Source organism: Lithobates pipiens, unplaced genomic scaffold (genome assembly GCF_037356315.1).
Source record: "Lithobates pipiens isolate NorthernLeopardFrog02 unplaced genomic scaffold, aLitPip1_a1.2 Scaffold_8, whole genome shotgun sequence".
Taxonomy (NCBI): Eukaryota; Metazoa; Chordata; class Amphibia; order Anura; family Ranidae; genus Lithobates; species Lithobates pipiens.
Genome location: NW_027507903.1, coordinates 196,168,918 through 196,196,045, shown reverse-complemented (window position 1 = coordinate 196,196,045; position 27,128 = coordinate 196,168,918). Strand labels below are relative to the sequence as shown.

Here is a 27,128-nt window from a genome sequence, read left to right as displayed (position 1 = left end):
GTCATGTGAGCAGTGAGGTGCACATGACAGGCCAGAACCAGGCCTGGTTGGATGTTTTGAGTATTAACCTTCTCGGAACCAATCAGTGGGAGTTCCGGGGCCTGCTGAGAAGTCTGGGAATTGGTACTTAAGATGGGTGGGTCACATGTTTAAGGAGAGGAGTTTGTGAGGCCCATGTGGTCTCTTCTGGTTCCTGGACCGGGGTAGCCCCTTGAGAGATCCCGGTCACGGGGTGTTCTCCACCCCACAACATGTTCCTGTTAGAGGCCCCTGATAGACCTGCCTGGTCTGGGGTAGGGATCCTTCTGTTCCCGAGTCTTGGAACCTGCTGGTCCGAGGCGCAGTACCTGAGGGAGAACTCAAGGTGTCCGGGTGTGCTCTCGGCTTGGAGAGACACCACAGCTCGTGGAAGGGACCGGGGGAGAACTCTTCAGAGGAGGGCCAGCAAGTGGCATCCTGGGAAGTGCCTGGTTACTGAGTTGGGAAGGATATTGACGAATTCACGTTTTTCCAGTACCAATGAGGAGACGGGAAACGTTCCAGGTACTCAGGAAAAAAGTTCCTGCCCAACCTTAGATACAACAAGTATACGTTCATAGGATTGCTTCAAGTTTTTAGTCAACGTGGTGACTACCATGATCTCTGGCTAGAGATCTGTTCAGCCTTGATGTACCCAGCTGCGAGTGGCTACTCTCTGGGTGGAATTAGAGACTTTGCTAGACCTGCAGTTCAAAGTGCCTGAGTTCTTCACCCGTGCCCTCTGTTCCCATGAGAGACTGTGTTATTGGATGTTACTACTGCAAAATAAAACCTTTTAAAAAGGACTTTATCCGTGTCAGCGTTCAAGTCATTGGGTATCAACCCTGGGAACCCCTAGAAGTAGAAGAGCAGGCCAAGAGAAGGTAACTGGTAAGCCCAATAAGTCAAGGCTGCCCTGCAAGGGTTGTGGCCGCTACATTTTCTTTCAAAGTGGAAAAATCTTCTTTTTCAGTGTGTAGCTCTGCTTTCCAATCTAGCTGCTACACCTCGAGTACAAGGTTCTGGCTCCTTTTCTAGCCAGATAGAGGGCTCAAGGTATAATGATTATGGTTTACTTAGTCAATCTATTCTTGTTAGACCAGTCGGTAGCCTGCTTAGACCAAAAGTAAGGTCACCACATTTGACTACCTGGAATATCTAGGTTGTATTCTCAACCTAGGAAGAATCTTCTTTAAAACAAGAAGAAAATACTTGGGTCTAATCATAAGTACACCCAGAAAAGGGTATTCATACCCTAGGCTAAGATCAGCACAATAAAGGTCTGATCTAGGTAGTGGACGATATTTTTTCTCCTGTTCAACTTTGCCTGAGGTTGTCAGGAAAGATGTTGGCTTCATTTGAGGCCGTTCTTTATGCTCAGTCTCATTCTAGACTGCTGCAAAGCAGTATCCTATGGGCTTAAAACAGAGAATTCAAGCTCTATATTCCCAATGTGTCTGACTCCAAAGCCTACAGCCACATCAGCCTATGGCCACATCACCCTGAAAGCCCCTGATCTTGTTTGATCTCTGAAGGTAAGCAGGGTTGGGCCTGTTTAGTACCTTGATGGGAGACCGCCTGGGAATACCAGGTGCCATAGGCTAGGGTCGGGCCTGGTTAGTACCCGGATGAAAGACCACCTGGAAATACCAGGTACAGTAGGCTGAGTGCACCGGAGCCTCAGTTTATGGCTAACATTCAAAAATCTGTGAAGGGGAAAATCCTTCTTTCACTTACCTGGGAAATAGTATCAACATATGCCAACCTTTTTTTGTTTAGTTTGGGGGACAGTCCTGAAGGAGGCAGCTGTCCAGGAGAAGTGGCCTAGATCAGAAATGTCCTTGCCCATTAACATTTTAAAAATTCATGCAGAATACTTGGTTCTGAGGCCTGAATGTTCAGTTTAAGGTATTGTCCTGCTATGAGTCAATCCGTTTATGCCACAGCAATGGCCTATATTAATCACAAAGGGGGCAAAAGAAGTTGTGCAGCCCAGAGAAAGGTGAAGCTTATCCTATCTTGGGAAGAAAACAATGTACTTTGCCTATCGGCAGTTTTCATTCTAGGAAAAGAAAATTGGCAGGCAGACTACTTGAGTCACCAGCAGTTTTTCCTGGGAGAATGGTTCCTTCACCCTGATATCTTCCTGTAAATATGTCAAGGAAGGAGAATCCCAGACATAGATCTTTTTGCGTCCATGATCAACAAATAAGATTGACAACTTTGTGTCAAGAACAAAGGTTTCGCTAGCATGCAGAACGGATGCCTTGCTATTCCTGTGGAATCAGTTCTCACTGATTTGTGCATTGCCTCCTATTCAGCCTGCATTCACAACTTCTTCGCAGGATCAAGCAGGAAGGGAAGTTGGTGATTCTTGTGGCCTCCAGCAGGGCCCAGGAAATCTGTGTATGCAGGGATCGTAGAGATGACAGTAGGGGACCCATGGATCCTACCTCCACGGCCAGACCTTCTTTTGTAAGGTCCGGTATTCCATCCTACTTTACAAACGCTAATTTAACGGTTTGGCTATTGAGTCCCACACTCTGAAGAAGCGTGGGCTGTCAGGTTCGGTAGTTTTCTACCTTGGTTTATGCAGAGCCAGCCTCCATGGTTATATATATTATGGAGTTTGGGTAACATATGTCTCCTTGTGTGAAACCAGGAGCTGCACCCCAGGCAATAAGTCTAGATAGAGTCCTTGATTTTTTCTGCACATGGGGTGAGAAATAAAGCTGGCCTTGAGTGCTTTCTAAGGACAGGTCTCAGCCTTATTGGTATTATTTCAATGACCACTTGCTTCCCATTATTTGGGCCATAACTTTATTCAGGGGGTAACTCGGCTTTTCTCCAGTTAAGTAACCCCTGAACCCTTGGGACTTGAATTTAGTTTTGTTGGCATTACAAAACAGCCTTTTTTGGGCCTATACAACATATTCCCTTGGTCCTTTTTTGAAAAGGAAACAATTTTTTCTGGTAACCATATCTGCTGCAAGAAGGGTACAGTATTGACTGCTCTTTCTTGTAAAGAGCCATATTTTTATTGTTCACAAGGAGGAGATAGTATTGCGTCCTCATCCTAACCTTTTACCAAAGGTAGTATCAGGTTTATCTAAACCAAGATATTGTTCTACCGTTCTTTTTCCAGAATCCTGCTCTTTGGAAGGAAAATCACTAAATGTTTTGATGTGGTGAGAGAAGCCAATGTCTACTTAAAGCTCAGATTCGAAAAACTGATGTTTTTATTTGTGTTGCCTGAAAGTCCTAAAGTAGGACAGGCAGCATTGAAATCTACTATTCTTAATAGATTCGACAAGTAATCGTTCAAGCGCATGGTTAAAGAGGTGGATTCGACCCTCTCCAATCAAAACGCACTCCTCCTCTAGTGCTTCCTGGGCAGTGCATCACCAAGCCTCCATGGCTCAAATCTGTAAGGCCGCAACTTGGTCTTGGTCTTCAGTCTATACATTTACCAGATCCTATCAAATAGATGTAAAAGGTCATGAGGATATCGCCTTTGGGCGCAGAGTACTGCAGGCTGCAGTACTAGTCCTCTAGTCTCTTAGTGCCCTACTTGTTGTTGTGTCTCCCTCCCTTCAGTTGGCATTGTTATGGGACATCCCACATAGTAACTACTACGGCTCTGTGTCCCGTCATGTACGATAAGAAAATGGCATTTTTAAAACAGCTTACCTGTAAAATCCTTTCATTTGAAGTACATCACGGGACACAGAGGTCCCTCCCTTTTTTGGTATACACGTGTATTGCTTTGCTAAGGGTCTGGTATGGATTTGGAGGGGGGGCCCATGCCGATTTTTTTAATCTTTGGCTGTTTAACAACCAGCTATTCACCTTTTCCTGATTGGATAAAGCCTTGCACCTGACCAGCAGTCAGGTGCATTGCTTCAGCCAATCAGAGCTTATAATGCACTGCACAGCTCGCAGTGCATTGTAAGGCGCTGGGTGGGTGCACATTCCGTTGAGCACCCCGCTAAGGTGTTCACTGAATGGGTGATGTTCGGGCCCAACTTATGCTCAGTCCAAACCGCTCGCCCCACACTAGTCCTAGCAACAATGCAGGACGTGCGTTTTTTAGTTAGGCTTCCAAGAGGGCCAAATGGCCTCACGGTATGACAAAAAAGTTTTTGAACATTTTGCAAAGCTGCCCAATTTTATTATCTACTGAGGCAGTGCTGAGTGCTTAGACTATTTTATGGAAAAGGTGAACTTAGACTTTTGCATTGACTTGTTACATAATCGTATTTAGGTGAAAAAGCTTATTCTATCTAACCACTTTCTCGATAATGAAAAACAAATCTTTCATTTGAACACATTTAAAAGCATTTTAATACCAAATACAACATAGGAAGACTGGAATTAACCCTTTTTATTTCTATCTAATGTTTATATGAACCATTGTCTTTATTATTCCACAAGTACTGACGGCCCAATAATTTTTTCAATCAGATGCAGCCGTTGTTCAGGTATTCTAATACAATAGTCCAGCAGAGGTGATTTGTTCCTCTGCACTATATACAGTAGTGTGAAGGGAGGAGTCTGTTCAATTTTTTCTTATTCACTCAACTTAACAGTGTATGGCCAGCCTAATTGAACAGAACTAACCTTAATAAAAAAAAAATTTCTTTCTAGAAAAACTAAAGGGTAGTTGGGACTTTAAATGAAGCAATTGGATAGTGGAGGTAAATTGTAAATAAATAATGTTTAATTAATTACATTAATCTAAAAGCATAGAAAGTATTTATTCATTTCATATATAATACATAGCGCATGCAAAAGGCATAAACATGATGAGTAGAATAGTACAAACATAGCAACACATGATCAAAGTAATAAAAACTATATATAGATACCATTGCATACAAATTCCACGGCAACAATGTCATAAAGTATTAGTAATAACTGGAAAAATCCACAAAATGCGTCGAGCTATACTTGATGTCACAGTTACATTCCATACGGATTGATCTTCACCCAGTTATTACTAATACTTTATGACATTGTTTTTATACCAGTTAATGGACACACACACACACCATGTGGGCACATGCCTTTTGCACACGCTATGTATTATATATGAAATGAATAAATACTTTCTATGCTTTTAGATTAATGTCATTAATTAAACATTATTTATTTACAATTTACCTCCACTAGCCAATTGCTTCATTTAAAGTCCCAACTACCATTAGTTTTTATTCACTACCAGGATGGAAGCACCATGAGGTACTTCATTTAAAGTCCCAACTCCCCCTCTTTCTTGTATTATATAGGGATGGAAGCAATTGTATAATTGGGACTGGCAGTGTTCCCCTGCCGTCCTTGTGTGAGGTCCGCCCTCATCTACAGGGTATTTTTTGTTAAGGCCCATATAGTTATGATGCTTACTTATATTGTTTCTCTTTATTTATATTAATACGATTTGGTTGTGTACATGGTATATATATATATATATATTTGTTACAGACAGCCTTCCTGACACTGGTCCAGGGTTCCCACATGGATGGCCCTTTCTAGATATCCAATACATGCTCTCCACCTGACCAGTATTATGCCCTGTGTGGTTGATTTGGCGCATGGGTTTGGCTGTGTGTTTGTTTCTCCATCGCGGGAGCTGCAATGTGATTAGTGGGTCCTCCCCCTCCTCCCCTTGCACCTTTTGTGTTTGGGAGAATCGAGCGGATGTCCCTCCTCGCATCGGTGCCACGCTCGTCACACTGTGAGCATGGCGGCAGGTATGCCGTGTGTGTGACGTCCGTGATGACGTCATGACACCGGCACTCAGCTGGAACATCTTGTGTCCCCCACGGAGGAGTTTCCACGCCGGTTTTCACTCAGCCCAGGTGCAGTTCTATCTCCCCCATTGGTCCACTGTGTGGTGTTGGCGGCATATATATACTTTCCCCATTCGGAGCTGGCTGTTTACATGGCCAGTCTGCTTCTGGGGGTCACTGCACTGCCGGTAGGGCTTCGTTGCGACACCTTTTGCTCTTCCTCCCCAATGGTGGGTTCTTTCATGTCTTTACACCCATATACACTTATGTTTTTTGATAATTACTCCACTACACAGGCTCTTGCACTAATATTTTTTGGTATTCTCCACACTTCAGTTATTACCTGCTCTGAAGCCACACTGGGCTCACTATTAAAATTACTTACTTACAATATACCTTTGTCACATACTATACACATATTTAATATAATATTTTGTTACCAGATATTCCTGCTCCATGGATTACACCTCATTACTTTCTATCATGTGGAGATTTTTTGTTTACACTCCGCCCATTTATTTTCTGCCTGATGTTGCACCTCTATATTATGCTGCCTCAGCTCCCGCGGTGGGGCCTATAATCGCGGCCTACCCTGCGCCAGTCACCATGCGCTGCATCTGCTGTTTGGGTTGGTCAGTGTGGTTGGTGAGCGGTCTATAGACATATAACATCTTGTATATTTTTATTTTAAACAAAGATATATTACATCTTTATTCTATATACCTTATAGGAATCTCTGATGCATCTGCACCTGATGAGTGGACAAACCAGTTAATAGACACACACACACACACACACCATGTGGGCACATGTGCCAGCCTTGGGCATGTTGCCATGGCATTTGTATGCCATGGTATCTATATATAGTTTTTATTACTTTGATCATATGTCGCTATGTTTGAATGATATGTTTGTCTATTTTTTTTGTATGTAGATATGTTTGTCTATTCTACTCATGTTTATGCCTTTTGCACGCGCTATGTATTATAATTATATATGAAATAAAGAAATACTTTCTATGCTTTTAGATTAATGTAATTAATTAAACATTATTTATATATAATTTACCTCCACTATCCAATTGGTTCATTTAAAGTCCCAACTACCCTTTAGTTTTTATTCACTACCAGGATGGAAGCACCATGAGGTGCTTCATTTAAAGTCCCAACTCCCCCTCTTTCCCCTTTCTTTCTATAAAATTGCCATATGGACTTATGGCCACTATGAACTTAACGCCTTCTATAAGTTTGTCAGCCAAAATATGTGTGCAAGAATAGCTGATAATAGCTTTTTCCTTCTGGGTTACTTTAACAGCTTGCCACAGTAATCATTGATAGATACAAGATAGCTATTTTGTTACACTGTGATTTGTTCCAGCTATTACATGAAGATTTCAAGTGTTCCTATCATCTTCTTTGTAACACATCAGCTGCAAAGTGGAAAAAAAAAGTTTTTGTTTTTAACTAAATGTTTCACATTTAACCCCTAAAAAGTCCAATAACTCTTATGCCGTGTACACTGTCGGATTTTCAGACGGAAAATGTACGATGGGAACTTTTTGTCAGAAATTCTGACCGTGTGTAGGCTCCATCCGACATTTTCCATCGGAATTTCTGACACACAAAATTTGAGATCAAAATCCATTGTCGGAAATTCCAATCGTGTGTACACAATTCCGAAGCACAAAGTTTGATGCATTCTTAGAATCAATCAGAAGAGCCACACTGGCTATTGAACTTTCATTTTCTCAGCTCGTCATACGTCATTGGGTTCTTGACATTGGGAATTTCCGACAACATTGTGTGACCATGTGTATGCATGACAAGTTTGAGCCAACATCCGTCGGAAATGTCGTCGGAATGTCCAATCGTGTGTATATATATCGGCATTATAAGCACATAATAACTCCCTTTCTCTCTTTTCTCCTTAACCCATTATTTATTCACAATTTTTATTTTTGAATTTGATATCACCAATAATAATTAGGCCCATAGTTAAATTGTGGAAATTGGTCTGGTCCAAGAAAGATGTTTTTTTTTTAGACAGTTGGCTTCCCAGCTAATGTAATAATGTGTTATTCTTCTATGCAATGTATGCACAAATACAATGAATGGGTCTTGTTCTGAACTTTTGTGATCAGTATTGGCATGAGGCAGGAATGCCCATTTTCTCATCTCCTCTTTGATTATGTATTAATATGTTAGTAATCTAATTTGATTGTCTGTAATCCAAAAAATTTAGGGGAAATGTAAACATATAATGTTTACAGGACTTTCATGATACCATAACATAGATCTAGTTTATGTATACAATACAACTACTTTATTTTAATTAAAACTATCTAATTGTATCAGCACACTCTAAGCCCCTGTACACACGGTCGGAGATTTCCACAACCAAATCCGTCGGATTTTGTCCATCAGATTTAGTCTGACGGATTCTGTCCGAAACTGTTGCATACACACGGTCGGACTAAGTTGTCGAAAAATCCGATCTTTCAGAACGTGATGACGTAATTTCGTTATGATGGGACTAGATTCAGGCTAGTAGCCAATAGCTTTGATGTAGGAATTTGATCTGAGCATGCGTGGCACTTGGTCCGATCAAAATTCTCTACACATGATCGGATTACGTCCGACCGGCCCAGTTGGTCGGGAAATATTTCCAACATGTTGGAAAATTGGGTCCGACGGAGATTCGGACGGAATTAGTCTGATGCATACCACACACAGTCGGATTATCTGACGACACGGTCCGATAAGACACATTCCAACGGATTCTCCGACCGTGTATACAGGGCATAAGCCCTTGTACACACGGTCGGAGATTCCGACGGAATGTGTCCTATTGGACCATTTTGTTGGATATTCCGACTGTGTGTGGTCTCCATCGGACTGTTTCCGTTGGAATATCCGACGGACCAACTTTTCCAACTTTCCGGTAAAATTTTCAGACAAAATGCTCCAATTGGACATACTCCGATCATGTGTAGCCTACTCCGACGGACAAAGTGCCACGCATGCTCAGATCAAATTCCTAGACCAAAGCTATTGGCTACTAGCCTGAACGTAGTCGTAACGAAATAACGTCATCACGTTATGTACAATCGGATTTTCCAACAAATTTGTCCGACCGTGTGTATGCAACATCACTTCCGGACCTCTTCCGGAATTAATCCGTTGGAATTACTCCGGATTTGGTTGTCGAAATCTCCAACCGTGTGTACAAGGGCTTAGTCCATTCATACTCCCTCCTGCTTACAAGCTGACAACCTGTGGAAAGGTATGGGCTGGAAGCTGAAGAAATAATGTGCACTAGCCTGAAATTTAAATACTTTGCAGGCTCCCGTGCATTTATTATTTTTTGTAAAAGGGGAACTTAACCTTTAACTACATTGTAGTCTTACTATTTAATACAGAATTTATATTTTTTCTGCTTTTTCCAAATTAATTTAGTAGGAATACTTTTAAGTGGGGGCTTGCCTCAATATTTTTTATTGGTTCACACTATTTCTGAACATCAGCATTGGCTGCAGAGAGAAGTAGCTTGCCAACTGAAACATAATATGCCCTTGCTTCCTCTTTCCTCCCCTACTGTTGAAAATGTAGATGAGCATGAAGCAGGTACCTTGTCCAGGCTTAACTTTTACTATCTCTCACTCAGGTACACTAGCCTAAAAAAGTGCCGCCATAGCTTGTGCTTAAACATGAAATTGAACATGTAAATGTTCAAGTCACATTATGCCGCGTACACACGATCAGATTGTCCGGCGTACTTAGTCCGCCGAAACGCATTTCAACGGACAGTCCGATCGTGTGTGGGCTTCAGCGGACTTTTTCAGCGTGAAGTCCGGAGTACTAAGAAGGCCGGTTTGCACACCAATCTTCCCGTCGTACTTTGGTTTCAGCGGACAATAAGTTCGTCAGTATGCTAGTTCGACGGACTAAGAATGGCGCATGCCCAGAAAGGATTTACAGGGCGGAAGCGCTCTGTCTTGTAAAACTAGTGTTCGTATTGAAGCTAGCATATTCGTCATGCTGCTAATTTTGTGATTTTTTAATATAGCACATTCTTTTCCTCTTCATAATGCGAGAAAAGTGAAGTTGCTTTGCTGCTTATATTCACACAGAGTTATCACAAATGTCTTTATTCATCCTCATCTTATGATTAATATTCCAATTCGAGAATAAAAAAAAAAAATAACAGACGAATTAAGCTGATGTCTGAAAAGCGCAAATCGTCTCTAACCAAACTTCCACTAACGCAAAGTCAGCAGAAGGAGCCCAAAGGGTGCTTTGCTGTGTCTTGGACTTCCTATTTCTAGTCCCGTCGTACGTGCTGTACGTCATCGCGCAAGCTTTCGTCGGACTGTTTGTGTATCCGTGTGTGGCCAAGTCCGTTCAGTAGAAAGTATGCCGGATTGTCCGTAGGATTGTATGACGGACTACGTACGTCATACAATTCGATCGGGTGTACGTGGCATTAGAGGTACATTGCCAGCAAGCCTCTGATAAATAAAATGAATAAATATCTGGTACTGAAAAAATATGTTTTTTTAGTAGTTTCCTGGCTGATTTTTTTTCTTATTGTTGGTGGACTTTGACTAGCTTGATCTTCCACCATTTTGCATGGCTAGAGAGTAACATTTGTTGAAATAATCAAATAAAAATGAGCCTGCAACTAGCCATCTCAGGTTAAGTCTTATGTTGTATAAACAATAAGAGGATAAGACGTCTTCCCCCAGATTTTGGATAGGCTTTAGGTAGGGTCTACAACACCACTTCTTTCCTCTCAATACCGCAGATCCACATTCTCTCTTCCCCAACTTCTCCATAGTGCATTATTTGAGGAACAGGGGAAACCTTACCCATACAGCATCAAACTGATATGATTATACTAAAAGCTACTCCCCATGAAGTAAAAGGTCCCCTGTATGATGTTAGGATAAAAGGCTCCACAAATATAACTAACTCAGTATATTAATGCAGTCTTATGAACATTCCCCACAGGTAGAGGTACACAGCCAAATATGTCCCACCACAGCTTTTCCCCATGTGTATGAAGACCTCCACAATCTCCACTTCATCCACTGAGGCCAAGAAACACTTTTCCTTCAAATGTACTCAGGACGACATTAAACCACAATTCCCTTGGTGTAGTATGTTGTTACTTAATTAATCAATATCTAAAATACATACTAACATAATATTAATCCCACTAAAAACTACATAACATAAGGAAATGCATTGACAGGAAGTGACATCATGCTAGCTCACCCCCACATTTTGTCCCCCTTTGCCTGAGAAGTCAAAAAGAAGGACAGTAGTAAAAAATCCTGATTAAGATGGAAATAAGAAACCACATTAGGCAAAAAGGATAGCAGAGCTATAAAACCACCTTCTCCTGGTGGGGGGGGGGGGGGGGGGGGGTATCAGAAAAGGTTCCTTACAGGAAAGAGCATAAATGAAGCATTTATGGTTGTGGCCAAAAAGCTAAATTTTGGTCTCATCACTCCAAAAGACTTTGCGCCAGAATGTTTGAGGCTTGTCTCTGTGCTGTTTGGCGTATTGTAAGTGGGATACTTTGTGGCATTTGAATAGTAATGGCTTTCTTCTGGCACCTTGACCATGCAGCCCATCTTTCTTCAAGTGCCTCCTTATTGTGCATCTTGAAACAGCCACACTACATGTTTTCAAAGAGTCCTGAATTTTACCTGAAGCTATTTGTGGGGTTTTCTTTTCATCCGGAACAATTTTCCTGACAATTGTGGATGAAATTTTATTGACCACTGACAGTGGTTTGGTTTCAACAGGGCCCCTCATTTTCCATTTCTTGATTAGAGTTTGAACACTGGTGATTGGCATTCTCAAATCCTTGAATATCTTTTTATATCTCTTTCCTGTTTTATACAGTTCAACTACCTTTTCCTTTGCAGATCCTGTGACAATTTTTTTTCTTTCCTCATGACGCAGAATCCAGAAACGTCAGTGCAGCACTGGATGAAAAATGCAAGGGTCTGTCAGGAGTCCTGAAATTCCTTGACTTTTTACACACACACACACATACACACACACTACTGTAATTACAAGCAAACACATCACGGGTGAGGATAGTTACCTTTAATAGTCATTCAAACCCTGTTGTGTCAACTTGTGTGCCAGAGTATGTAAACTTTTGATCAGGGTCATTTGGGTAGTTTCTGTTGTGATTATGATTTAAAAAGAGTAAACACATTTGATTGATAATAAATGGCTTCAGCCAAACACTAACCATGAATGAGAGAAAAGTTTTTGTGCTATCATTCATATTCTCTGAAAAATGGCCAAGAAATCATAAATTCTGCCAGGATATGTAAACTTATGAGCACAACTGTATATATATATATATATATATATATATATATATATATATATACTGTAGATGTTCTTGTGGTGGAAAAATCGTGAGGTGTAAGTAAGCATCTTTGATATTGACTGATCCAAGAATATTTCCTTGTTGGAGAGATTTCACTACTGACCATAGTGATTCCATATGGAATTTCTGTACCCTTATAAATTTGTTGAGTTTTTGGAGATCCAAGATAAGATGAGCACTGCCGTTTGGTTTTGAAATCATGAATATATTAGAATAGAATCCCTGGAACCTTTTGGAATAATTAAGTATGCATGTTTTTGTGGATGTGAAGAAACATTTGAAAGCATAAATCTTGCAGGGGGAAGTTCAAAAACACCAGTATGTAACTTTGTGCCATAACATTGTGAACCCAATTGTCTGCACTCTCCCTCTGAAAAACTTACGTGAAGGCTTGGAAAAGTGCCGCCACCCAAATGAGTGGGGGCACCCTTCCATTGTGAAGAGGAAATATCCTCTAGATGCTCTAGAGGTCTTTGTGGTCTATGCTTTCTTGTGAAACTGGGACTGGGTTTTGGGCTAGAAGCCTGAGGCTGGCAAAGGGCATACTTCTTGAAAGTGGAAGAAGTGACCCCCCCCCCCCAACTGCAGGTTTACTTTAATTTTAAGCGATAACAGATTATGCTTACCCACATTCCCTTTCTGGAAGTAATCAAAATAGGACCAAACAGCAATACCAATTGAAAAGGCAAATGTTTCACATGCTTCAGCAACAAGTTTTATATATTACAATTATATTACACTGAGTGCAAAAATTAAAAGGCTTCAGACCTCTGAACTATTGACATAGTTGATAAGATATATATATATATATATATATATATATATATATATATATATATATATATATATAAATATAAATATATATATATATATATATATATATATATATATATATATATATATATATATATATATATATTTACTCTATAAATCTTTATAATTATATTGCTTCATAAATATCAATTCATTATGAAGTTGCGTTCAAACTGTTAATGAGCAACGGGCAAAATAGCGGCAAGATCATAAACGGAATTTGCACGTCCAAGTATAAAGCTCAATTTTAAAGCACAGTGCTTGGTGCTTTAGAATGTTTTTATCCTGTAATGTCACCATGCAGGTAATTGTAAAAAGATATTATTTGAAAAACATTTCTCCAGAGACTGAATACTCAATATTCAGAAAACATATATTATAAACTCATGAATAGTGAATTAGCTCATATACTGTTAGACTCCTAGATAGTGGATTGTCTCCAAAAGCAAGTGTCAAAGTATTTGTGACTGATTGTTCCCAATAGCTAAAAGTCTGTCTTTTGGTCTTGCAGATATTCACTTCAGTTAAAAAGAAATGACATATATCATACATACGTCAGTGCGACCGGCGTATGGAAATATCCAAAGTTGCATAAAAAAAACACTTAAGAGTGCAGTGCTTGGTGTTTTCAGATCCTTAGGTGAATGCTGCAAACAGTAATATGTTGAATGTATGATATCAATTCAGAGCAAACAGTCTAATATGCAAACAAATTGTCTTTCTTAGGAGACTAGAATGCACTGCCGGGATAATTTAAATAGCAACTATATATATCACAAATACCTCCTTGCATTCACAAGATATACAGAAAACAATTAAATCAAATGAGCCCTGGAGCTCTGCTCAGCTTTACTGTTTTGTTTATACAGGTCTGGAAACAATTTTCATCCAAATGGATATTAACCAGATACACAATTGGGTTAATTACTAAGGGCAGATTGGCTGTTCACTTTGCAAAGGAATTTTGCCTTAGCTTAGTGAATGTGGTGAAAATCCACTATGCAAAGAATGGCGGATCACGTGCAAGGAAAAAAAAAACTGTATTTTTGCTTGCACATGATGTATGATGGTAATCAGTAGAGCATCACTTCATTCACTAAGGGACAATTCCTTTAGCTCAGTGAGCATTCCCCTGTAAAGTGAACAGCATATTTGCCTCTAGTAAATCAACCTTAATGTCTCTATAGAAGAGAACAGGTCCACTATAAGCAAAATAGTATAACCTGTAGTGTGTCTGTTTGCAGTGTACTGAAATATGGGTGGAGTGCTTTGACTTTCCACATGCATTGCAATAGAAACAGATTCTAATGAAACCATAAATGATAAGTTAAAATCTCTTCAAATAGATATGTTAAGATCTTTTGTGCTTCCCCTACCTATAATAACTAAATTAGTTGTCAACACAATAATTAGACCAAAGTACCATATATATATTGTTTAGATCTACAAATTATATTGTTGCCACAAGCTTTGGGAATACTGAAAAGAGTCAAGGGATCTGGCTATGTAAACCTTGTATTTGTGTTTCGGCAGAAATGGCTTCTTCAGAGCTGTAAAAGTTTGCTGCCCAAAGTGGCATGGGTACAAATAAACATACTCAAGGGCTCTGGAACAGAAAACGGACTCCCTGTACTATGCTGTACTATGAAAGCCTGGTTGAATATTTATCAGCAAATCTTCAGCAAGAAATCAAGCGATTAAAACCAATAACATTTGACTTTGTCAATTATTGATATAGCATCAAGTCCCATTATAGATTTAGTGTGTAGATTTTTTTTTCCTTAATAGAATTTTCATAATTTTAAACATTTAGTGTGGACTGCAACTCTCCTATACTACAAAACCATAGAACAGAAATCCTATTCTACACTCTCTCCAGAGCACAAAGGGGCAATTATGATGTTTTTTTATGATCAAAAACAGCTTGGGGTGCTACAAAGTGTTTTCATTTACCTGATGCCACGTAAAAATGTGGTCAGATATACAAACTTTAAAGTGGAAGTAAACTCCCCTATCGTTTTCAGCCAAGAAAGCTGCCATCTTTGCCTCTGTATAATCTTCAACTGCTATGGTGCTGCACATGTGATTCGTTATGACACCAGCCATTGGATGGTTTGATAGTTTGGCTGAGAGCACAGCCAATGTGCAGTTAGCATTCCCGGCATGCCTTTTTTTTTTTTAACTGTTTAAATCGATGGGTTTACTTCCACTTTAAATAATAGTTTAGTTTAGTCAACATAAAAACAACAACATTCACATTTAATAAGGTCATTTATTCCCCAGTTTGCAATTTGCATAGTGGGATTTCATAAGTCTTTGTCTATTAGGTAGAGCAATTAAAGTAATGCTAAACACACATGTTTAATTGACATTATCCCTTCTCTTTTGGTATGTGGATGGTGGCACTGTAATTATATTAATTTAAAAAACGTACAGCGAGAGATACAATAGAATGGTTTAGATGAAAGCATATTCATGCGTTAGAATGGCCCAGTCAAAGTCCAGACCTAAGTTCAATGCAAGAATCTGTGGCAAGACTTGAAAATTGCTGTTCACAGACGCTCTTCTTCCAATCTGACAGAGCTTGGGCTATTTTGCAAAGAAGAATGGCCAAAAATGTCACTTTCTAGATGTGCAAAGCTAGTAAAGACATACCCAAAAGGATTTGCAGCTGTAATTACAGTGAAAGGTGGTTCTACAAAGTATTGACTCAGGGGGGCTGAATACAAATGCACGGCACACTTTTCATATATTTATTTGTAAAAAAAATTAAAAACCATTTATCATTTTCCTTTCACTTCACAATTATGCGCCACTTTGTGTTGGTCTATCACTTAAAATCCCAATAAAATACATTAACTTTTTTGATTGTAACATGACAAAATGTGGAAAATTTCAAGGCACTGTAAGTACCTTCTTTCCTAATTGATAAACAGCTATCAAATGACCCTGCTCTTTCCCAGCTTGTCTGTAGGGAACAGTGGCAGTAGGAGCTTCTAGTCCTCTGCTGCCAAACACATATTCAAAATAATAAAAACAGCCTTTGGGATCCAGAGTAAAAATAAATAATTCATATCAAATAACTGTTTTACATTGTCATACAAAAATATATATGTGTTAAAATCTTTATTATATTTTGTCGATACCATGGTGTGGTACCAGTCACAGGCTGTGTCTCACCACTCCAGCGGTGAAGCCTTCATCAATCATGAAATAATATCCTGCCCCCCATTGTGTTTAGCTGGTTAGTGGACATGCAGGAGGAGGGACATGTGTGACTTTATAGCCACACGGGCTGCTCAGATATGATAGGGAGGAAATACTCAACATAGAAACACAAAACTAAGCCTGAGCAAACTGCAGTGGGGACAGGAGTGGGAGATAGAGAACATTAGGATCAACCAGGTTTTTTGTAGAATACAGAAACGAATTCCATAGTGACTGAGTGAGTATGAACAGCATGTAATACAGAATTTATTGATAATTTTTAATGAGGTGGGTTCAATAAAACTTTAATTGGTCGATTTTCAAATACCGCCACATAGTTTTACAGCAAATTAATGAAGTTTAATGTTCACAATGACTGCGTGTTATTGTATCACTCAGCAACAGAACACTTTAAAATGTAGGCAGTGGATCCAGAGGGATAGCTTTTTCAATAGGTTTATCTTTCAGTAAACTATGCCAATGTTTTCTCAGAATACCATAGAGTTTAATATGTTTATTCAAAAAATATGGTAATTAACTAGTAATTGACTTCTATTATCTTCAATTAGTTTCTTTTGCAATCGTTTTTGGGAGTCAGTCTGTTTGCACGAAAATCAGTGGCTATTTTGTAAGCGTGTAATGGTTGTTTATCTTTATACCCTTTCTTTAAAATCCAATCAAAGCATATCTGCCTGTCTTTTAAGATCTTCAAATTGTCTACAGTTGAAAGAGAAAATTGAGTACTGTCCGTGATACTTTTTTTATTTGCACTAACATCATTTTTCATGGACGAGCTTTCGGGGTGTGTCCCCTTCGTCAAGGTCTAAGCAGTACTCTACAGTTGAAAGAAATTCTAAGATATTTGTCCACAGGGATATAATGATATACTGAATACAAGTGGTGACTCCATATGCAAAATTAAATCCTATACGGGATAGTGGATAAACTGCCATCTGAATCTTTGCAGGTGGCAATGTCCAAAATTGATATTTTTAAGCATCATAATTTAAAGTACAGAGGTTAGATTAAAAAATGGAAACACTGCATGATTTGCAGGTGTGAAGGGGATGAGATATTTTGTGTTGACAGCGTAAGTGATGTAACATTCTTTTGCTTCTGCTGTATGATGAGACACCAAGCTAACAGGTGGGAAGCCTCATTTTCATCGTTTATTGCATGCTCTGCTAGTAATACGGAGTCCTATCAAAGTTTACTGGGCTTTAAAGAGGGCATATTGTTGGTGCCCGCTTAGCTGTAGCCTCTGTGGCTAAAGTTACCAATTTATTTGCGGTTTCATGTGATACAATATCAAAGGTTATGACGGCATATACAGTGTCTGGGAAAACGTTGTCTGATATAAGCATAAGCACGGTTGACGTGGTAAACTGACAGAAAGAGACAAAAGGACATTGTGCAGGATTGTGACCTGGAATAAAAAAAAAAACTGCTGCAAAAGTGACTGCAGAGCTCAATCTCAGTCTCATAACCTTTGATACTGAACCTCACGACACGGCAAATAAATTGGCAACTTCAGTCAAATAGGCCCCAGCTAAGCAGGCATCAACAATTTTCCCTCTTTGAAGCTCAGTAAGCTCTGATAGGGCTCCGTATTACTAGCAGCTCATACGGTGAGTGGTGAAAGTGAGGCTTCCCACATGTTATCACACAGCAGAAGCAAAAGAATGTTACATCACTTAAGATTTCAACTCAAAACATGCCATCCCTTTCACACCTGTAAATTATGTAGCGTTTCCATTTTTTATCTAACCCCTGTAAATGTCCAATTTTGTGAATTATTGTGAAGAACACACAATCCTGCAACATGTTCACAAAACCATTTCAGAAAAAGAAGATGTTGTCCAAGTACCTAAACCAATGAGAGGGAACTATCTGAATAAAACTGCTAGGAATGTGTACCACATCTCGGAAAATGGTCATAGAGGAACCCCCTATAAATGGGACTTTGTACGTGTTACTAAAGCAAAAAATGTATAGAAAAATATATAATTTCTTGTACGTAGAAATAATGCAAAAAATACACATACAAAATCAAGGATGCATAATGAGGTACAAACAATAGTGAACAGATACAATGTAATGTCCCAAACCCTAAACCCTTGATATTGTATGTGTATTTTTTGTATTATTTCTATGTACAATAAATTATATATTTTTCTATCCATTTTTTACTTTAGTAGTACCGACAACGTCCCATCTATAGGGGGTTCCGCTATGACCGAAGTACCTAAACCAAGTACTAATGTGGTACAGGTGCATAAACAAGTCCTAACACGCTAACAACTCTCTCTCTCACTCTCCCAGGTACATGTTTGCATATGATGGGGTACAAGCAGTCTGTATCACTGTAAGTCCATGCAAAAAGAAACTTGCTGTGTGTGAGCAAACCCCTCAGTAACATAATAGAAATTATATCAGTTTTGGGTATCCAAGCTGACAAAGGCTGCCAGGTTGGCATTCATAGATGTGGATTCCTGAATTGTTTTATTTCCTAAGGTAGAACTTCACTCTGCCAATCAACATTGATTATATTTGTAATCCTTATGCTGCTAGCATTGGTAAATAGTTAATAAAGTATAGGATATATGCTTGTTTTAAACTTTTTTATTTACATTTCTTCAGTTATTTCCTGGTTTCTTGCCTATGCAAATTATGTCATACGTCCCAGGAGTCTTCAGGAGAAGAGGAGAGGTTTTTTCAGCAAAGCTCATTCTCCTGCATGCATGCTTGAGAAAAAAGCAGATGGATTCCATTAACCACTTAAAGCGGAGGTCCACCCTAAAGTGGAGCTTCCGCTGATTGGAACCCTCCCCCCCTCCAGCGCCACAATTGGCACCTTTCAGGGGGGAGGGGGGTGCAGGTACCTGTACAGTACAGGTATCTGCACCCACTTCCGACGTAGATTCTGCAGAAGCTACGCCCCTTTCCGCAAAATCTACGCCCCTTTCCGAAGGTCCCCCGCTGCCTGCTGGGAAACACACGGATCCCAGAGACAGCGGGGACCATCCTTATTGCGCAGCGCAACTTGCGCATGCGCAGTAGGGAACCGGGAAATGAAGCCGCAAGGCTCCACTTCCTGATTCCCATACCCAAGATGGCGGCGGCAGCACCCGAGAGACGATCGAGAGATCAGCTTCGGGTGCTGACATCGCGAGCGCGCTGGGCGGGTAAGTGTCATTATTTTAAAAGTCAGCAGCTGCAGTATTTGTAGCTGCTGGCTTTTAAAAAAAAAAAAACGGCGGACTCCCACTTTAAGCCCTGGACCATTTTGGTGGCCACAGACCAAAGCACTTTTTGCGATTTGGCACTGCGTCAATTTAACTGACAATTGCGCGATCGTGCGACGTGGCTCCCAAACAAAATTGACATCCTTTTTTTCCCACAAGTAGAGCTTTCTTTTGGTGGTATCTGATCACCTCTGCAGTTTTTATTTTTTGCGCTATAAACAAAAATAGATAAGTCACATCCCACAGACCCACTACATCCACCATGCCAGGGATGTGGAGATGAAGCCCTTGGATAAGGATAAGGGTCTGGGGTGTATTTCAGGAGGGACCCATGGGTTTTTGTATTTTTTTGAGTGGTTACCCCTAAAAATCCATATCAGACCCTGGGGATAAGCTTCTGATATAGATTTTGAGGGGGGACTCCGTGCCAAATTTTACAAACAGAGGCAGGCCACAAACAGAGGCAGGCCACGAAAGGAACTATCATTTAGCAATAGGTTTTATTTTTTTCTAAATGTCATGTTTGTTGGAGTACATTGCACAGGTGCATAATATTATATGTAGTTTTAGGATATCTATTTAACCACTTCAGCCCTGAAAGATTTGGCTTCTCAATAACCAGGCCATTTTTTGCGATGCAGCACTGTGTCACTTTAACTGAAAATTGCGCGGTCGCGCGACGTTGTACCCAAACAAAACACTATAAACAAAAAAAAGAGCGACAATTTTGAAAATATGAAATATTTTGTACTTTTTGCTATATTAAATATCCTCAATTTAAAAAAAAATAAAACTAATTTTTTCTTCAGTTTAGTCCGATATGTATTCTTCTACATATTTTTGGTAATAAAAAACGCAATAAGCGTATATTGATTGGTTTGTGCAAAAGTTATAGCGTCTACATAATAGGGGAAAGATTTATGGCATTTTTTTTTTTTTTTTTTTTTACTAGTATGGCGGTGATCAGCGATTTTTATCAGGACTGTGACATTATGGCGGACAGATTGGACACTTTTGACACATTTTTGGGACCACTGGCATTTAAGTGCTTTAAAAATGCTCTGATTACTGTGTGAATGTCACTGGCAGGAAAGGGGTTAACAGTAGGGTGAGACCAAGGGGTTAACTGTGTTACCTAGGGAGTGATTCTAACTGTGGGGGGGTCGAACTGCCTGGGTGAGACCGATCGTTGTTCATAGGTGCGCGCCTCCTACTGGTGAAAAGGCAGTCCGACGTATAGCTATGGTGGTATACCCCGAGGAGCCAAGCTACCGCAGTATAACTGCGGCTGCTGGTCAAGAAGGGGTTAAAGGCAGTGTGTTTTGCCTTTAAACTGTATTAAAAGGCCTGCTACTTGCTGAACATCTCATCCCTATTTATCAGTTTGCTGCTCCTCTAACATAGATATCAAATTATGATAAAATTGCATGCAAACTGTGCAAATGAACAACAGACAATATTGTGGTAAGGTCATAAACTGAGCCTGCAAGTCAAACTATAAGGCACTACTTTAGAGAATAGTGCTCAGTGCTTTAAAATGCTTTTATCCTTGAATAGTACCATGCAGGTAATTGAAATAGCTTATTATCTGAAAAATAACCTCTCTACAGAATGGGTACTCAATGTTCAGAAAACATATACGGTATTATAAACTTGTGTATTGTAAATTGTCTCATACATTGTTAGGCTTCCTGGATAGCGGATTGTTTCCAATAGCAATTATCAAAGTGCTTATGACTGATTGTTCACAAAAGTAAAAAATGTGTTTGTTGCTGATGCGGGTTTTCATTTTAAATGATGAGTATTGATATGCATCATGCATATGTTAGTGTGATTGTTGAATGGAAATATTCAAACTCGCATAAAAAATACAATTTAAGAGTGCCGTGCTTGGTATTTTCAACTCCTTCGAGTGGGGGTCTCCAAACTTTCTAAAACAAAGGGCCAGTTTACTGCCCTTCAGACTTTAGGGGGCTGGACTAGGCCAGTGGGAGTAAAAAATGTCCTGGCATTCAGTAGGCGTAAACAATGTCCTATCATTGGTGTTAGTGGGATGAATAATGTGCCATCATTGGTGTCATTAGGAAGAATAGTGCCCCATCAAAGGTATCAGTGGGAGAAATGGTGCCCCACCATTGGTGTTAGTGGGGCAAATAGTGCCCCATTGTTGGTATAAGTGGGAGGAATAGTTCCCAGTTGTTGGTGACAATGAAAGCAATTGTGTCCCATCATTAGCGACAATGGAAGCAATTGTGTCCCATCATTAGTGACAATAGAAGCAATTGTGCTCCATTGTTGGTGTCAATGGGAGGAATAGTGCCTCAACATTGGTGCCAGTTGCAAGAATAAAGCCCCATTGATGGTGTCAATGGGAAGAATAATGCCCCATCACTGGTGTCAGAGAGAGGAATTGTGCCCCAATAATTGGTGTCAGTTGGAGAATTAATGCCCCATCAAGGGTATCTGTGGGAGGAAAAGTGCCCCATCATTGGTGTCAGTGAGAGGAATAGTGCCCCATCATTGGGGTCTGTTGGAGGAATAGTGCACCAAGGGCCAGATAAAGAAAGCCAAGGGCCACACCCGGTCAGTTTCGAGATAGTGCCCCATTGTCGGTGTCATTGGAGGAATAGTGTCCTTTCATTGGTGTCAGTGGGAGGAATACTGCATGCACAGGGCTGTCAAGTTTTTTTGGAGAATCAGCAGGTGGCTGGCATCATGATTGATAATGGATTTACAGTGAGGGGCTTTTTTGAGGGTGGAAGGGGTTTATTTTTTTTAATAATTTGCCTACTGGGCACTTTTCCTCCCTTCCTACCCAGGCCAATTTTCAGCTATCAGTGGCATCCCACTTTGAATAACAATTTGCGTGGTCATGCAACACTGTACCCATATGACATTTTTATATATTTTTTCAAACAAATAGAGCTTTCTTTTTGTTCATTTAATCACCACTAGGTTTTTTATTTTTTGTTAAACAGACGTAAAAAGCCTGAACATTTTGAAAAAAATGTTTCCAAGTTTGTTATAAAATTTTGCAAACAAGTCATTCTCCTTCACTGATGTGTGCTGATGAGGTTGCACTGATGGACACTGATAGGCTGCACTGATGGGCACTGAGGCGGCACTAGTGGGTACTGATGAGGCTACACTAATAGATGGCGCTGATGGGCACTGATGGGCTCTGATGAGTAGCACTGAAGGGCACTGATAGATGGCTCTGATAGGCAGCACTGATAGGCACTGGTAGGTGGCACTGATAGGCAACACTGATAGGTGATACTGATGAGGAGGCACTGGTGGGCACTGGCTGGCAGCACTGATGGGCACTTATGAACACTGATTTGCAGCACTGGTGGCAACTAATTGGCAGAATTGGTGGGCACTAATAGGCAGTACTGGTTTATTATCAGTGTAGCTGTCCCTTTAACACAAGCTGGTTATTGGCTCTCTTCTCCCTTGCTCACGATTTCGGCTTGTGTTTACATTGTGATCGGCTGTCATTAGACACAGCTAATTACATGGTAAAGGGCTGCTGTTATTGGCCCTCTAGACCCATCTGTGATTAGCTGAGTCCAAGGGACTCGCAGTGGGCACGCAAGCAGCCTGATCATGGGAGGATGTCCATGTGCACCCTCCTGGTAAAGTAAGCCCACACTGTAGCTGTGTTTCAGTGGAAGTGGTTAAATAAAAATAATAATAAAATAATAATAAATGTTTGGGTGTCCATATTTCTAAGTTAAAACATTTGTATGTCATACTTATTTACTTTGGGGCAGTATCTTGGGGCCCACAGACCCCCACAACCACCAGGCAAGGATTATGTGAAAGAGGACCTTGTTCTCATCAACATAGGGAAAAGGTGTTTTGCCAGGAGGGTTTTGGTATGGATTTCCTTGAGGTACCCACTCAAAGGGTCTGGTATTTACTGGGGGGACTCTAAGCATTTGTTTCATTCTTGCTGTAGCATATGCTATAGTAAAACTAAAATTAACAAATATATCATTTATTCAGGGAAGCCTATCCTACACCCACCTAACTGTCCCCGAACTACCCCCATCAAATTATTCTCTGCAGCTATTACCTTTTGTACCACCACCCTCTCCCTTTAGAATGTAAGCTCTACGAGCAGGACCCTCCTGTACCTTTTGTATTGTACTGTAATTGTGTTGTCCCCCCTATACATTGTAAAGCGCTGCGTAAACTGTTGGTGCTATATAAATCGTGAATAATAATAATAATAATAATTGCTAGCACACAAACCCACCCAAAGGCCCCCCAAAATACATAGCAGACCCTTGGCTGTGTGCTGGATTTATTTATTTATTTTTTAATAGAGAAGTTATCAATGACAGCTGTCAAAGTAATAAAGTAATTTCCTGGCAATTTTAGAACTTTTTTCCTTTGTAAATATTTTGTATATTACATGGACGCACCCCTTCACAGGTAGGTATGGAACACCCCATAGGCATGTTATTTTAAATTAACTGGATATTTTTCAATATTTTGATTTAGAATATAAAAAAAAAAATCACTGTTCCTGGCCAAATGGATTTAAAAAAAAAAAAAAAAAAAGTTTTTTCACCGGTATATGTTCCCAAGTGCAATACCCACCCTCATGCCATTGTTACACACCCGTAAGTTGTCAGTTTCATAGATTCAGTTCCTGTTGATTTCAGTGGGGTTCAGGTTCAGCATTCAAATATCTTTGAAGTTCACAAACCCTGGGCAGTTTGGGTCATCACTAGTCTAGACACAAAATTTGTCTAAATCCATATCAATCAGAAACATCTTTATGGAAAAGTATAGGTCCACTCCAGGCAATATTACAAAATAATCTGCATTGCAAATGCCACTGTTTGAAGTATGATTAAATATGGGTGGATACTACAGAATCTTCTAATTATCTGCATGCATAGCAACATAAATAGTTTATAAGCGCTCCATAAACAATATTTTTGTCACAAACTGTAGGAATATAGAGAAGATTCAAGAAGTCTGACTCTTGCAATTCACCAGAAATGGCTTCTTCAAAGTGGTGTGAGGTTGCTGCCCAACGTGGCATGAATTAAAAACACAGTCCAGTGAGATCACTAAAAGAATGCTCACTCACTTCCACATGTAATAGTATTTCAAGTGACACATCAGGGTATACAGATAAAATTATAAAGAGCTTATAAAAGGGCCACTGAGTCTCATGTAATTAATCTAGTTCCTGAAAAACAATTGCAAAATAAACCCACTGAAGATAATAAAACAAACTTAAAGTGATTGTAAAGCTTTGTTTTTTTTTTTTAAATAACAAACATGTCATACTTACCTCCACTGTGCAGTTCGTTTTGCACAGTGTGGCCCCGATCATCCTCTTATGGGGTCCCCCAGCAATGCCATCAGCTCCTCCGTGCATCGTATAACCCCCTAGGAGAAGCGATCTTCTGGGGGGTTATCTTGCAGGTCCATAGATGCAGAATGTAGGACACAGCCCCGCCCCCGGTGCCCCTTGTCATTGGATTTGATTGACAGCAGTGGGAGCCAATGGCTGCCAAGAACCCCGGGCAGAGAGGTATAGCACATTGAAGGAGGTCAGGTTAGTAAAACAGGGGCGGGGGGGGGGGGGCTAGGGGGCTGGTCACTGTCAGAAGTTTTTCACCTTAATGCATAGGATGCATTAAGTTGAAAAAACACGAGGGTTTACAATCCCTTTAACTACTTCCCGCCTGCGGTATAGTAATATGACAGCAGGTGGGATCCCCTCTCGTTCTAGGGCATGTGACATTACTCCAGTGTCACCGTTTCCTAGGAAAAGGCATGAGCCGAATCTGGGTAAAGAGCCTGTAGCGGCTCTTTAACCATGTGATCAGCTGTGTCCAATCACAGCCGGTCACATGTAAGTGCTGTTTTTCAACTCTCCTCGCCTCACACTGACAGAGTTTGAGGTGAGGAAAGCTGATCAGTGGCATCTCCTCGCAGCTGAGAGTGTACAGGCAATCAGGGCACTGATCATCCGTGCCCCCTGATTATCAATGTAGCCCCAGCAGTGCCACCAATCAGTGCCTATCAATGACACTAATCAGTGCCCATCAGTGACACCAATCAGTGCCCATCAGTGACACCAATCAATGCCTATCATTGATGCCAGTTCGTGCTGCCTTTCAGTGCCTGCTCATCAGTGCTGCCCATCAGTGCCCATAAGTGCTGCACATCAGTGTCGTCCATCTGTGCCACCTATCATTGCCCATCAATACCACCTGCCAGTGCCCATCAGTGCCGCCTATCAATGCTCATCATTCCTGCATATCAGCACCACCTATTAGTGCCCATGAGCGTGGCATATTAGTGCCTCCTCATCAGTGCCACCTAATCAGTGCCCATCAGTGCCCATAAGTGCCACCTTATCAGTGCCCATCAGTCCAGCCCATCAGTTCAGCCTATCAGTGCCCATCAGTGAATGAGAAAAACAACGTATTTACAAAATGTATTGACAGTAAAAAATAACTTTTTTTTTTCAACATTTTCAGTCTTTTAAAAAATGTTATCAAAAAAAAACAAAAAACCCATAGGTGATTAAATGGCACCAAAAGAAAGCTCTATTTTTGGGAAGAAAATTTCATTTCATTTGGGTACAGAGTTGAATGACCGCGCAATTGTCATTCAAAGTATGACAGAGCTGAAAGCTGAAAATTGGCCTGTGCGGGAAGGGGGTGAAAGTGTCCAGTATTAAAGCAGTTAACCCCCCCTTTTTGTAATATTTTTGAGAAAGCACTGGATTTCGTTAAAGAAAGGTGAACTTATTTCAAAAGTCATCCTTCCAGATTTAGCACTTGTTTTACAGCATACTCCACATTTGAGTGATAAGATAACCTGCAGCCATTATAAACATTGATCTTCATCCATTAGCTTTATATGTGCCACATGTGCCACATGTTCTATGTGCATGTACATGACCAGACTTTCGACGCACTGAACTCCGGAGGACTTTTTGACGGACTTTTGACGGAGTTCCGATGAAACGGACTTGCCTACATACGATCACACCAAAGTCCGACTGATTCAAAAGTGATGACGTACGACCGGACTAGAAAGGAAGTTCGTAGCCAATAGCCAATAGCTGCCGTAGCATCGGCTTTCGTCTGTTGGACTAGCATACAGACGAGCGGATTTCCCCATAGGAACCGGGTTCGGCGTAGTTCTGACGGAAGAATTTGAAACATGTTCTGTTTCTAAAGTCTGTCAGATTTTTGGACAGCAAAGGTCCGATGGAGCCCACACATGATCAAATTGACCTTTGCTGTCGGAAAGTCTGGTCAGGTGTACGTGCCAAAAATAACAACTTAATTGTTTTTGAGCCTGACCGGCAACCTGTCAGATCACTCTGCACAGTGTTGAGGTGTCAGTGAAGAATTTTGGGACATCAGATTCGGTGCTGAATCAGAGATGGAAGCTCCATGATCGTCCGATGAGCATGATGTTTATGTACAGACGTCTGACCAGGAACAGAATTTGCAAGAGAGCAACTGCAAAGTCAGCCACAGTAAGAGAAACAACAACCTGAGGAGCAGGTTGAGAGGTGAGGGGGAATTCTGAGCATTGTTTGTGATTATTGTGTGCTGTGTGTGATATGAGGGCCAGCGCCAGAATAAGACAC

The 27,128-nt window shown here is 40.5% G+C and overlaps 1 long non-coding RNA gene and 1 pseudogene across 1 annotated transcript in view; both read left to right on the top strand.

The window, feature by feature from the left end:
- LOC143962757 (uncharacterized) overlaps nucleotides 1-27,128 on the top strand; it is a 92,430-nt gene that overhangs the window by 44,352 nt on the left and 20,950 nt on the right. The window lies entirely within an intron of this gene.
- LOC143965307 (5S ribosomal RNA) lies at nucleotides 1,503-1,621 on the top strand (annotated as a pseudogene).